This window comes from Hyla sarda, chromosome 9, assembly GCF_029499605.1.
Source record: "Hyla sarda isolate aHylSar1 chromosome 9, aHylSar1.hap1, whole genome shotgun sequence".
Taxonomy (NCBI): Eukaryota; Metazoa; Chordata; class Amphibia; order Anura; family Hylidae; genus Hyla; species Hyla sarda.
This window is the reverse complement of record NC_079197.1, coordinates 111,969,917-111,983,640: the sequence shown is the minus strand read 5'-3', so window position 1 is coordinate 111,983,640 and position 13,724 is coordinate 111,969,917. Positions and strand designations below refer to the sequence as shown.

The 13,724-nt window shown below is 45.4% G+C and overlaps 1 protein-coding gene across 1 annotated transcript in view; it reads left to right on the top strand.

Annotated features, from left to right (window-relative positions):
• The window catches only part of AFF2 (ALF transcription elongation factor 2), a 674,912-nt gene that overhangs the window by 118,217 nt on the left and 542,971 nt on the right, over positions 1 to 13,724 (top strand). The gene's annotated exons all lie outside the window — the stretch shown is intronic.

Below are 13,724 nucleotides of genomic sequence, written 5' to 3'. Positions count from 1 at the left end.
GAAGACTCCCTGTTTTTTTTTTTTTTTTTTTTTTATTAAACAATACTTAGTACATATCAGTCCCTAGATTGCAAACATAGAAAAACCTAAACTGGATGGTAAGACCAATATTATAGTCTACATGCTTATGAATAAAAAAATAAAAATATAAATATGTGCAAATACAAATAAAAAATTGGGAGTGGAATGGGGTTGTTAAGGTGCTGGAAGATGCCCCCATGATACGATGAAATAAAAAATGTATTACTGTAAAAAGACAAAAAAATTCCAACTCTGAATTTAAACTAATAAACACCATGATTTCAAATTCATATGCTTTGCTATATAATCCGTATAACAGTGTATAAACAGTGCAATATAACATAAAGCAGCACATTTTAGGCCTGTTCTATCCTGTTTATGTTGAGTGTGTTAAAACGCCCAGTTGTCGATCTATTCATACATTTCTAAGAGGGATAACAAATAAACGGCACAGCTCAGAGTTCAGAGAAAGGATACTCCAGAATAAAGTGCCACTTCACTTGTTTAAGTGCTGTGAAGATTCTGTTTATTGCAGCATCAAGGCTTATGTTTCTGAAAAGTGAAACCGAAACATTACAGATCCTAACAGAACTGGGGGAAAATAGTCATTAAATGGTTATCCCAAAGGATAGGAGATAAGTAGCTGATTGGTTATGGTCCAACTGTTGGGACATCCCTAAATCCTGAGAATAGAGGACAATTGTCCCCCAAAATAATGGAGCCACAGCATGCATGCACAGCCAGTGCTCCATTTATTCTGTATGGGTTTTCCAAGCATTGCCAAGCTCAGTACAGAAAAAAATACAAAAAATAAAAAAATAATACAAAAAATAAAAGGGACAATCAGGAGCTTATGGAGACTTTGGGATCTGCATGAAGAAGTGTTTAAATATAAAGTAATAAAAAAAGAAAAAAATGGTGTAGGACTGTTGGCTTGTCTGTGTCAAAGTTATATATATTTATTCATGGTTCTCAAACAATAGTAAATCACTTTATTCTCCTTTAATATACATGTATAAGATGAGATGGTGTCTTTTGTACTGTATTGACTTCAGCTGCAATAATTGGTTTCATTATTTAAAGCCAGCTAAATCAGACTTTGTAACAAACTTGGCCATCGCGATTACTTTTGATATTGTGTATCTGAATATGATACCGTTCTGATTAGCATAATATCTGTGGTTCAATACATAGCTGAAAATAACAAGCTCTATTAGATTAGCTCATGTTAATTTTTAATGACAAGTTCAAGTTAAGGACAGTACTTTGTGAATGAGGGAAGAGCAGAGCATTCCAAGCAGTCTAGGCTAATGTTTTACAGGTAGCTTAGTGTTACGCCGAGCGCTCCGGGTCCCCGCTCCTCCCCGGAGCGCTCGCTTCACCCCCTTCGCTGCAGCGCTCCGGTCACGTCCTCTGACCCGGGGCGCTGCGATCCTGCTGCCAGCCGGGATGCGATTCGCGATGCGGGTAGCGCCCGCTCGCGATGCGCACCCCGGCTCCCCTACCTGACCCGCTCCCCGTCTGTTCTGTCCCGGCGCGCGCGGCCCCGCTCCCTAGGGCGCGCGCGCGCCGGGTCTCTGCGATTTAAAGGGCCACTGCGCCGCTGATTGGCGCAGTGGTTCCAATTAGGGTTTTCACCTGTGCACTTCCCTATATTACCTCACTTCCCTTGCACTCCCTTGCCGGATCTTGTTGCCTTAGTGCCAGTGAAAGCGTTCCTTGTGTGTTCCTTGCCTGTGTTTCCAGACCTTCTGCCGTTGCCCCTGACTACGATCCTTGCTGCCTGCCCCGACCTTCTGCTACGTCCGACCTTGCTTCTGTCTACTCCCTTGTACCGCGCCTATCTTCAGCAGCCAGAGAGGTGAGCCGTTGCTAGTGGATACGACCTGGTCACTACCGCCGCAGCAAGACCATCCCGCTTTGCGGCGGGCTCTGGTGAAAACCAGTAGTGGCTTAGAACCGGTCCACTAGCACGGTCCACGCCAATCCCTCTCTGGCACAGAGGGTCCACTACCTGCCAGCCGGCATCGTGACAGTAGATCCGGCCATGGATCCCGCTGAAGTTCCTCTGCCAGTTGTCGCCGACCTCACCACGGTGGTCGCCCAGCAGTCACAACAGATTGCGCAACAAGGCCAACAGCTGTCTCAACTGACCGTTATGCTACAACAGTTGCTACCACAGCTTCAGCAGTCATCTCCTCCGCCAGCTCCTGCACCTCCTCCGCAGCGAGTGGCCGCTCCTGGGATACGCTTATCCTTGCCGGATAAATTTGATGGGGACTCTAAGTTTTGCCGTGGCTTCCTTTCCCAATGTTCCCTGCATCTGGAGATGATGTCGGACCTGTTTCCCACTGAAAGGTCTAAGGTGGCTTTCGTAGTCAGTCTTCTGTCCGGAAAAGCCCTGTCATGGGCCACACCGCTCTGGGACCGCAATGACCCCGTCACTGCCTCTGTACACTCCTTCTTCTCGGAAATCCGAAGTGTCTTTGAGGAACCTGCCCGAGCCTCTTCTGCTGAGACTGCCCTGTTGAACCTGGTCCAGGGTAATTCTTCCGTTGGCGAGTATGCCGTACAATTCCGTACACTTGCTTCAGAATTGTCCTGGAATAATGAGGCCCTCTGCGCGACCTTCAAAAAAGGCCTATCCAGCAACATTAAAGATGTTCTGGCCGCACGAGAAATTCCTGCTAATCTACATGAACTTATTCACCTAGCCACTCGCATTGACATGCGTTTTTCTGAAAGGCGTCAGGAACTCCGCCAAGATATGGACTCTGTTCGCACGAGGCGTTTCGTCTCCTCGGCTCCTCTCTCCTCTGGTCCCCTGCAATCTGTTCCTGTGCCTCCCGCCGTGGAGGCTATGCAGGTCGACCGGTCTCGCCTGACACCTCAAGAGAGGACACGACGCCGTATGGAGAACCTCTGCCTGTACTGTGCTAGTACCGAACACTTCCTGAGGGATTGTCCTATCCGTCCTCCCCGCCTGGAAAGACGTACGCTGACTCCGCACAAAGGTGAGACAGTCCTTGATGTCTACTCTGCCTCTCCACGTCTTACTGTGCCTGTGCGGATGTCTGCCTCTGCCTTCTCCTTCTCTACAGTGGCCTTCTTGGACTCTGGTTCTGCAGGAAATTTTATTTTGGCCTCTCTCGTCAACAGGTTCAACATCCCAGTGACCAGTCTCGCCAGACCCCTCTACATCAATTGCGTAAATAATGAAAGATTGGACTGTACCATACGTTTCCGCACGGAGCCCCTTCTTATGAGCATCGGATCTCATCATGAGAGGATTGAACTTTTGGTCCTCCCTAATTGCACCTCGGAGATTCTCCTTGGACTTCCCTGGCTTCAACTTCATTCCCCAACCCTGGATTGGTCCACTGGGGAGATCAAGAGTTGGGGGTCCTCTTGTTCCAGGAACTGTCTAAAACCGGTTCCCAGTAACCCTTGCCGTGACTCTGTGGTTCCTCCAGTAACCGGTCTCCCCAAGGCCTATATGGACTTCGCGGATGTTTTCTGCAAAAAACAAGCTGAGACTCTACCTCCTCACAGGCCTTATGATTGCCCTATCGACCTCCTCCCGGGTACTACTCCACCCCGGGGCAGAATTTATCCTCTCTCTGCCCCAGAGACTCTTGCCATGTCCGAATACGTCCAGGAGAATCTAAAAAAGGGCTTTATCCGTAAATCCTCCTCTCCTGCCGGAGCCGGATTTTTCTTTGTGTCCAAAAAAGATGGCTCCCTTCGTCCTTGCATTGACTACCGCGGTCTTAATAAAATCACGGTTAAGAACCGCTACCCCTTACCCCTCATCTCTGAACTCTTTGATCGCCTCCAAGGTGCCCACATCTTCACTAAATTGGACTTAAGAGGCGCCTATAACCTCATCCGCATCAGAGAGGGGGACGAGTGGAAAACGGCATTTAACACCAGAGATGGACACTTTGAGTATCTGGTCATGCCCTTTGGACTGTGCAATGCCCCTGCCGTCTTCCAAGACTTTGTCAATGAAATTTTTCGTGATCTATTATACTCCTGTGTTGTGGTATATCTGGACGATATCCTAATTTTTTCTGCCAATCTAGAAGAACACCGCCAGCATGTCCGTATGGTTCTTCAGAGACTTCGTGACAACCAACTCTATGCCAAAATTGAGAAATGTCTGTTTGAATGCCAATCTCTTCCTTTTCTAGGATATTTGGTCTCTGGCCAGGGACTACAGATGGATCCAGACAAACTCTCTGCCGTCTTAAATTGGCCACGCCCCTCCGGACTCCGTGCTATCCAACGCTTTTTGGGGTTCGCCAATTATTACAGGCAATTTATTCCACTATTTTCTACCATTGTGGCTCCTATCGTGGCTTTAACCAAGAAAAATGCTGATCCCAAGTCCTGGCCTCCTCAAGCAGAAGACTCCTTTAAACGACTCAAGTCTGCCTTTTCTTCGGCTCCCGTGCTCTCCAGACCTGACCCTTCCAAACCCTTCCTATTGGAGGTTGATGCCTCCTCAGTAGGAGCTGGAGCTGTCCTTCTACAAAAAAATCCTTCCGGGCATGCTGTCACTTGTGGTTTTTTCTCTAGGACCTTCTCTCCAGCGGAGAGGAACTACTCCATCGGGGATCGAGAGCTTCTAGCCATTAAATTAGCACTTGAGGAATGGAGGCATCTGCTGGAGGGATCAAGATTTCCTGTTATTATCTACACCGATCACAAGAACCTCTCCTACCTCCAGTCGGCCCAACGGCTGAATCCTCGCCAGGCCCGGTGGTCTCTGTTCTTTGCCCGATTTAATTTTGAGATTCACTTTCGTCCTGCCGATAAGAACATTAGGGCCGATGCTCTCTCTCGTTCCTCGGATGCCTCAGAAGTTGATCTCCCTCCGCAACACATCATTCCACCTGACTGCCTGATCTCCACTTCTCCTGCCTCCATCAGGCAGACTCCTCCAGGAAAGACCTTTGTTTCTCCACGCCAACGCCTCGGAATCCTCAAATGGGGTCACTCCTCCCATCTCGCAGGTCATGCGGGCATCAAGAAATCTGTGCAACTCATCTCCCGCTTCTATTGGTGGCCGACTCTGGAGACGGATGTTGGGGACTTTGTGCGAGCCTGCACTATCTGTGCCCGGGATAAGACTCCTCGCCAGAAGCCCGCTGGTTTTCTTCATCCTCTGCCTGTCCCCGAACAGCCTTGGTCCCTGATTGGTATGGATTTTATTACTGATTTACCCCCTTCCCGTGGCAACACCGTTATTTGGGTGGTCGTTGATCGATTCTCCAAAATGGCACATTTCATCCCTCTTCCTGGTCTTCCTTCTGCGCCTCAGTTGGCTAAACAATTTTTTCTACACATTTTTCGTCTTCACGGGTTGCCTACGCAGATTGTCTCGGATAGAGGGGTCCAATTCGTGTCTAAATTCTGGAGGGCTCTCTGTAAACAACTCAAGATTAAATTAAATTTTTCCTCTGCATATCATCCCCAGTCCAATGGACAAGTAGAAAGAATTAACCAGATCCTGGGTGATTATTTGCGACATTTTGTTTCCTCCCGCCAGGATGACTGGGCAGATCTCCTTCCATGGGCCGAATTTTCATATAACTTCAGGGTCTCTGAATCTTCCTCCAAATCCCCATTTTTCGTGGTGTACGGCCGTCACCCTCTTCCCCCCCTCCCTACCCCCTTGCCCTCTGGTCTGCCCGCTGTGGATGAAATTTCTCGTGACCTTTCCATTATATGGAGAGAGACCCAAAATTCTCTCTTACAGGCTTCTTCACGCATGAAGAGGTTCGCGGATAAGAAAAGAAGAGCTCCTCCCGTTTTTTCCCCTGGAGACAAGGTATGGCTCTCCGCTAAATATGTCCGCTTCCGTGTCCCTAGCTACAAGTTGGGACCACGCTATCTTGGTCCTTTCAAAATTTTGTGTCAAATTAATCCTGTCTCTTATAAACTTCTTCTTCCTCCTTCTCTTCGTATCCCTAATGCCTTTCACGTCTCTCTTCTCAAACCACTCATCCTCAACCGTTTTTCTCCCAAATCTGTTCCTCTCACTCCTGTTTCCGGCTCCTCGGACGTCTTCTCGGTCAAGGAAATTTTGGCTGCCAAAAAGGTCAGAGGAAAGAATTTTTTTTTAGTAGACTGGGAGGGTTGTGGTCCTGAAGAGAGATCCTGGGAACCTGAGGACAACATCCTTGACAAAAGTCTGCTCCTCAGGTTCTCAGGCTCCAAGAAGAGGGGGAGACCCAAGGGGGGGGGTACTGTTACGCCGAGCGCTCCGGGTCCCCGCTCCTCCCCGGAGCGCTCGCTTCACCCCCTTCGCTGCAGCGCTCCGGTCACGTCCTCTGACCCGGGGCGCTGCGATCCTGCTGCCAGCCGGGATGCGATTCGCGATGCGGGTAGCGCCCGCTCGCGATGCGCACCCCGGCTCCCCTACCTGACCCGCTCCCCGTCTGTTCTGTCCCGGCGCGCGCGGCCCCGCTCCCTAGGGCGCGCGCGCGCCGGGTCTCTGCGATTTAAAGGGCCACTGCGCCGCTGATTGGCGCAGTGGTTCCAATTAGGGTTTTCACCTGTGCACTTCCCTATATTACCTCACTTCCCTTGCACTCCCTTGCCGGATCTTGTTGCCTTAGTGCCAGTGAAAGCGTTCCTTGTGTGTTCCTTGCCTGTGTTTCCAGACCTTCTGCCGTTGCCCCTGACTACGATCCTTGCTGCCTGCCCCGACCTTCTGCTACGTCCGACCTTGCTTCTGTCTACTCCCTTGTACCGCGCCTATCTTCAGCAGCCAGAGAGGTGAGCCGTTGCTAGTGGATACGACCTGGTCACTACCGCCGCAGCAAGACCATCCCGCTTTGCGGCGGGCTCTGGTGAAAACCAGTAGTGGCTTAGAACCGGTCCACTAGCACGGTCCACGCCAATCCCTCTCTGGCACAGAGGGTCCACTACCTGCCAGCCGGCATCGTGACACTTAGGATCATAAAGTTTTATCCAGAATGGTGGAAATAACATTTCAGGAGCTATTCAGGCAGCTAATATAATTTAAAAAAGTCTTCTTTAAAGAGCAAATGTACCATTGAAAGTTGTGTAAACACTGCTAGGTGAAAGTGTTACAATGTTTCCATCACATCATGTGAAGACATTTATGCTGTGCAATAAATAAGAAACAGAAGATTAACATTCAAAGTGTTTTTGACACCAATGCGTATGTACTCTTATGGGTGTATAAGTCTATTCCTCATATTGGAGTTTGGAGAAAATACTGGATGATATTGCCACTGTATCAGGCAAAAAGTAGTTCATACTAGTGTCCATTAATCTACATATATATATATATATATATATATATATATATATATATATATATAAACATATATACAGTGACCCCCCCCCCCCCGATCTACGATGGCCCCGACATGCGATAATTTCAACATGCGATGGCCTCTCAGAGGCCATCGCATGTTATAGGCAGCATCAACATAGGATGCTTTTGTATGTCGGGGCCATCGCATAAACTGCTTCAGCTGCCACCGGTTAGCCGTTTACGGTGCCCAATGTGGTCCGCTGAGGATCACTTACCTGTCCTCGGGGCTCCGGCACGTCCTCTTCGGGATCCCCTCCATCGTCGGGGCTCTCCATCGTCGTCATCTCGTCGCTGCGCATGCCGTCCCGTCATCCAATAGGAGCGGTGTGCGTAGCGACGTGATGGCAGCGACGGAGAGAGAAGATGCCGGGGAAGCAGAGGCCTTGCCGGAGCGTCGGGGACACCCTGGGGATGCGGCGACAGCGATGGAGGGCGACTTTCAGGGCAGTGGTGACGAGCGGTGACGGTCCGGAGTGGCGGGGACAGGTGAGTACAACTTCCTATACCAGTGGTCTTCAACCTGCGGACAACATCTGGAGGTCCGCAGGTTGTAGACCACTGTCCTAAACTTTACATTGCACGGATCCCTCAACATACGATGGTTTCAACAAACGATTGTCCATTTGGAGCGGATTACCATCGTATGTTGAGGGACCACTGTATATATATAATATATATATATATATATATATATATATATATATATATTAACTTGGAGATTCAGCACAGGATTTCCTCTAGTGCGGTGCAGAGTATCCCCCAGTGTGCCATACTGGATACAAATACAACTCTCCTTTCAAGGAAACAGCACCAATCACCAGGTCCAGGTAGAGTGCAGGCTAAATGGTCTTTTTATTGCATCAGAGCATAAAGTACGATGTTTCGGCTAACAAGCCTTTCTCAAGCATGCTTGAGAAAGGATTGTTAGCCAAAATGTCACACTTTATGCTCTGATGCAATAAAACTACCTTTTAGACTGCACTCTACCTGGACCTGGTGATGGGTGCGGTTTCCTTGAGGGGATATATATATATATATATATATATATATATATATATATATATTTGAATAAATATGTGATGCTATGGAAAGGGTTTCATTGTCCCACCTGAATTCCTAAAGTATTGAAGGATATATCTATTGGACCTGTGGGATGTAAACCAATGCTTATAGTTATTTAGGGTTGAGAATATGTTTAGCATATATTTATATTATGCTATGTGAATCTCTAAATTGGAGTAGATGGTACAGTCTTTGGGGTTGATGGAGCAGCTCTTTGCCCTGGACTACTTAACTGCTTATCTTTGAGCTGGGTGTGCAACATTTTTTTCCTTTGCAGGATTGAAGAAGGAATGAACTGAGCTAAAATTTTAAGATGTTATCCCAAAATGAAAGCTTATCTCCTATCCACAAGATAGGTGATAAGTGTGAGTAAATGAAGGGCTTTTGAACAAATGTGGGTTGCTCATCCATTAACTAGGGGAACTGGGACCTCCATGCTGATCCGAAACTCCTCACCTATCCTATAAATAGGTGGTTGGTTATAATATTGACATAACCCATTTTATGACTTTTACTTTCTATTCTACAGTGTTATTTATCTAAGATGTTATTCATCTATATATGCTGTTCACAATGTTTATTAGTTTGTAGCAGTTTTTGAGTGTGGCTGCACAGCATGGTGGAACGGAAGTCCAGTGCTTGTGCTCCATGGGTCTGGACTCAGAGCATTTAGGGGCTAGACTGGGGAGTCCTATAGAAGACAATGAGATGGGAGGCACTTTTTCTGAGTGTACAGTAGAAAATGAATGGAGCACTTACCGTGCATGCACCCTGCGCTCCTTTCACTCGGGAGGAAGTTTTCCCCTTTTTCTTCTGATCATAGGGGTCCCAGCAGTCAAATCCCTAAATATGCAAGCAGAGGCGTAATTGCTAGCTTCTGGGCACTGAAACAAAATCTGCAAGAGGGCCATTTATAACAACGGTCTCTCATGGGGCAGATGTGCTTTGGGGCCCCCATAGGCACCAAAGTCCCTGTGCGACTGCTACCTCTGCACCCCCTATAGTTAAACCTTTCATGCAAGTTTAATACTTGCCACTTTATTACTTGCCACTCCAAGAATCCATTATTTTATGGTTTGATTTACACATAACTAATTTAACCGTGTAGATGCCCTGTACTTGTGCTAATACAAAATGATTTTTATGAAATTAAGTGGAGATTATGCATTTGTTTAGTATAGATGGAGGGTGGGATCTTAGAATTATTATTGTTTAGCACTACCTTAGGGTCACAATACCTCATGTCTGATATTAACATTGCCCATGAGCTGAGAAAGGCATCTCCTCACCCACTTCTAAAGGCATCTCCGGCAAAGCTCCCAGTATCCTTTAAAACTGCTTAGATGTTTCAGTCATTAGTAATCTCTGACAAAACACTCATGATAAATCACCATAGATGTTCAAGGCTTGAAACGGCTTTAACTGCTGTCTGTAAGTGTTAGGTCCACATTCAGCTGAATCAGTTACTGTGCGGGCGATAAAGCTAATAGAAGGTAAATAATAGATTTGGCTTCTTAATTACTCTCCTTTTTAATCAATTAGCTGTGCAGATAGGTTGGCATATGTAACTTTCTGCTTATTCATCTGGAATTATGACTTTGATGAGCTTTTTTCTTCGCCCGGTGGTAGTGATCTTGTCAGCACCGCTGGGGGTTGATTGTAGTACTCTTGGTTCAGTAAAGCTTTGAAACTTCTCTTTATTTCCTTTGTAAGAACTGGTGACCCTTTTGTCATTACTTGTTACTAAAAAGGTTACATAAAATAATAGCGTGACTTATGATTTCTACCGGTAGTCCATATTAATGCTGCATTCAACACATATGGTGCTCTCAGCCTCACTATCTTTTCAAGCCATCTGTTGTGTTCCAATAATAAAGGGACCACATAATCCTTTATCATTGCTTTATTTTTTTAAAGAACCTTAGTAAATGTGATTTTATATACAGTATTTATTGCTAAAAACAACAAAATAATATGGTGATATTAGATCTGTTTGCCTATTTTTCCCTATTTAATTGTTGGTGTGAATCTGTCTCCTATCATGAATGATCATTCCATATGAAGACTGTCGTACGTGAACTGGTGAAATTGTCCAAATTATGGTTATTTTCCCATGACTATGAAAAGAAATGCAGCTGGGAGATTTAGAGGCACAACAGTTCCATCGTTTAATATTTTGTACATTGTATTCTTTCATTCCGGCTGCAATTGTTGGTATTAGAACCTGTAGGTGGTCTATCACACATCTTTAGATCCAACCTCTGTTACTGCTCAGGGGAGTGAAGGAGAATGGTCGTATCTCTTCTTGAGAAAGGAAGTGAAACCATGGATATCTGCCACCTATCTTCATGGGGAATGGCCAATTGAGAACAGCAGGGAAGAATGAAAATGCTTGACACATACCTGGCTCAGCAGGATTTACTCCAGAATGACAAAGCAATCATCTTGACAGACTCTGAGGTCTTAGTTTTTTTCACAAGCAAACAGAGAATATGTATATATAGATTTATACGTACAAAATGTGTTAGTCCATCATCCACAAGACTAGTCGGATGCCAAATTAATACATTTACGGCATTATCTTCAGCATCGCAAATTTTTATTGCCCAATGAAAATTACAGAAAGCATGTCTGAGCCATGGCCTGGCGTTGTTCCAAAGTCCCAGTGCTTGGTCCCCTTCTTGTGCTTTGATGATCGTAATTTTTTACTTTGGATTTAATTGGATTTGCAAACAATTTTATTGGCTGACGTCTTAAATCTGTGGCAGTTGAATAAAATATATTAAATTGCATATAATAACCTTACTGTAGTTTATAATCAACTTTTTATTTGCTCCATTACTATAAAATATATATTGTACTTATTGTATTTTGAGAGTTCATGACTCATGCTAAAGCACATGTAATATGTGGCAAAAAATATATATTTATCTTAGGACAATCTAAGGTGGGGGGTCTTCTGTTGCAGAGCTTTCCAAACTTTCCATGTTGGTGACACCCTTGATAGATATGCATATTTTGGTGACAAACTCATTGCCGTACCCGCAATTGCTTGTGCAAGCTGTGATACCAGTATCTAGTATCAGCATTAGAAATGTAGCTCTTACCTATGCCATTTCATTCCCACCTTAATCACCCCCCTGTGCCAATTTATCACCCAATTCATCACCCCCTGTACCATTTCATCCCCCCTTTATCACTCCTTGTGCCATTTCTTCCCCACTCTTGGTCCCACCCTTGTGCTGCTTCATTCCTCCTCTTGATGCTCCATGCCATCCCCTCCCTTGAACCCTTTCCTGTGCCACATCATTCCCCTTCTGATCCCACCTTTGCCCCTTTTTATTAGCCCCTGTGCCACTGCCCCCCCCCCCCGTACCATTCCAACTGCCGTTTTTTTTCTATTAAGCTAAGTTTTGCACAAAAAATTGTTGTCTTTTTCCAATAAGTTCCATTTAATTCAATAACTGGAGAAAGACTGAAGTTTTTTGACATCCTTTGTACTGTAAAAAGTCCAAAAATCTATCTTTTTTTTTTAGTACACAAGATAGGGAAATAAATGTGTAAACATAGCCTAAGGTAGTGTTTGGGTATGATCACATTGAGTAATGGGAACTGAATCTTCGCTCGCAGAATTCCACGAGCAAAGATTCCATCTGGCGGCTGCTGCCGAAATTTGGCGGTAGGACCGCGCTGCCCTGCGCCATTGATGGCTATTAAGTGCTTGCAGACTTCTACGCAAAGAATGAACATGTTCTTTCTTTGTGCGGATAAATTTCAGTGGCGGCCACTGAAATTCTGCAGTGTGAACGGGTCCGGAAGCGCCATTCACACTTATGTTAGGAGTTCATACCACGGAATTCAGATACGCAATTCAGCACACGTAATTCCACGCTAATTACTCAGTGTGAAGAAAACTTTATCAACCAGGGTGCCTCCAGCTGTTGCTAAATTACAACTCCCAGCATGTCCATTTATCCAAGTCAGTCTGCAATTAGCACCTATCAAAAACACCAGACTCTAAAATCCTGTCAAAGTACACATTTAATTATTGCTCAAAAGCATAAACATTTTTCAAAAAAAACACTTAAAAAACACTTAAAAAACACTTAATGTTTTCAATTTTGATCAATAATAAAATGTGTATATGACTTTTTCAATCTTTTTTTTAATGTTTACGATTTAAGCAAGAACAAAATGTGTAAATGATTTTGGAGTTTGATGTTTTGTTATAGTTGCTCAAGTTAGTTATAGAATTTGCCGCAGTTTTGGACACAGATATACAGAGTTTAAACCACATCCTAACTGCTCGACTTGTTATTCATTTAGTTATTTATTTATTTTCTGCACATGCTTTGACATTGGAATTCATATGAATCTCCATCTGGAATAAGTCTATATTTTGGCAAACAAAGAACTCCACCCAGGTATGGTTACAGCAAACTGGTACAGATGGCATACATGATACTTAATGGGTACTCCAGCCCTAAGACATCTTATACCCTATCCGAAGGATAGGGGATAAGATGTCTGATTGTGGGGGTCCTGCCGCTGGGGACCCCCGCAATCTCTCATGCAGCACCCACCTGTGTGAGCTGCATGCAGCATTGGAGGTTCCAAGTGTGTTGCGTGATGACCACGGGGCTGGAGTATCGTGATGTCACGGCCCTGCCCCATGTGTCATCGTGCCCCGCCCCCTCAATGCAAGTCTATGGGAGGGGCCATCACACCCCTCCCATAGACTTGCATTGAAGGGGCGGGGCATGACATCACACAGGGGCGGGGTCATGACATCACTATACTCCGGCCCCGTGATGCTTTAGACTTGGAGCTTCCAGCGCTGCATGCAGCTCACACAGGTGGGTACTGCATGAGAGATTGCGGGGGTCCCCAGCGGCGTGACCCCCACGATCAGACATCTTATCCCCTATCCTTTGGATAGGGGATGAGATGTCTTAGGGCCAGAGTACCCCTTTAACTAATTCCAGTACGTTTTGGGCACATCTGGCACCTAGTCATGGCTGTATCTAGCTGTACATCTGCATATTGCACCAAAATCTATTTAAAAATCCAAATCCAAATTTTTTTTTTTTTTTTTTTTTACTGTAGCTCCTCTGCAAATAAAACCTGGACAGAGAATAAAACTGAAATGCAAAATGTAATGTACAAAAAATACTAGTATTAATATGAAGAGGCATTAGTATCCTATGTCATGAAGCCCATGGTTATTAATATTTAAATTCCAGCATAAAATGACATTATTTTTCATCTGTAGCTGCCATAGTAGTGC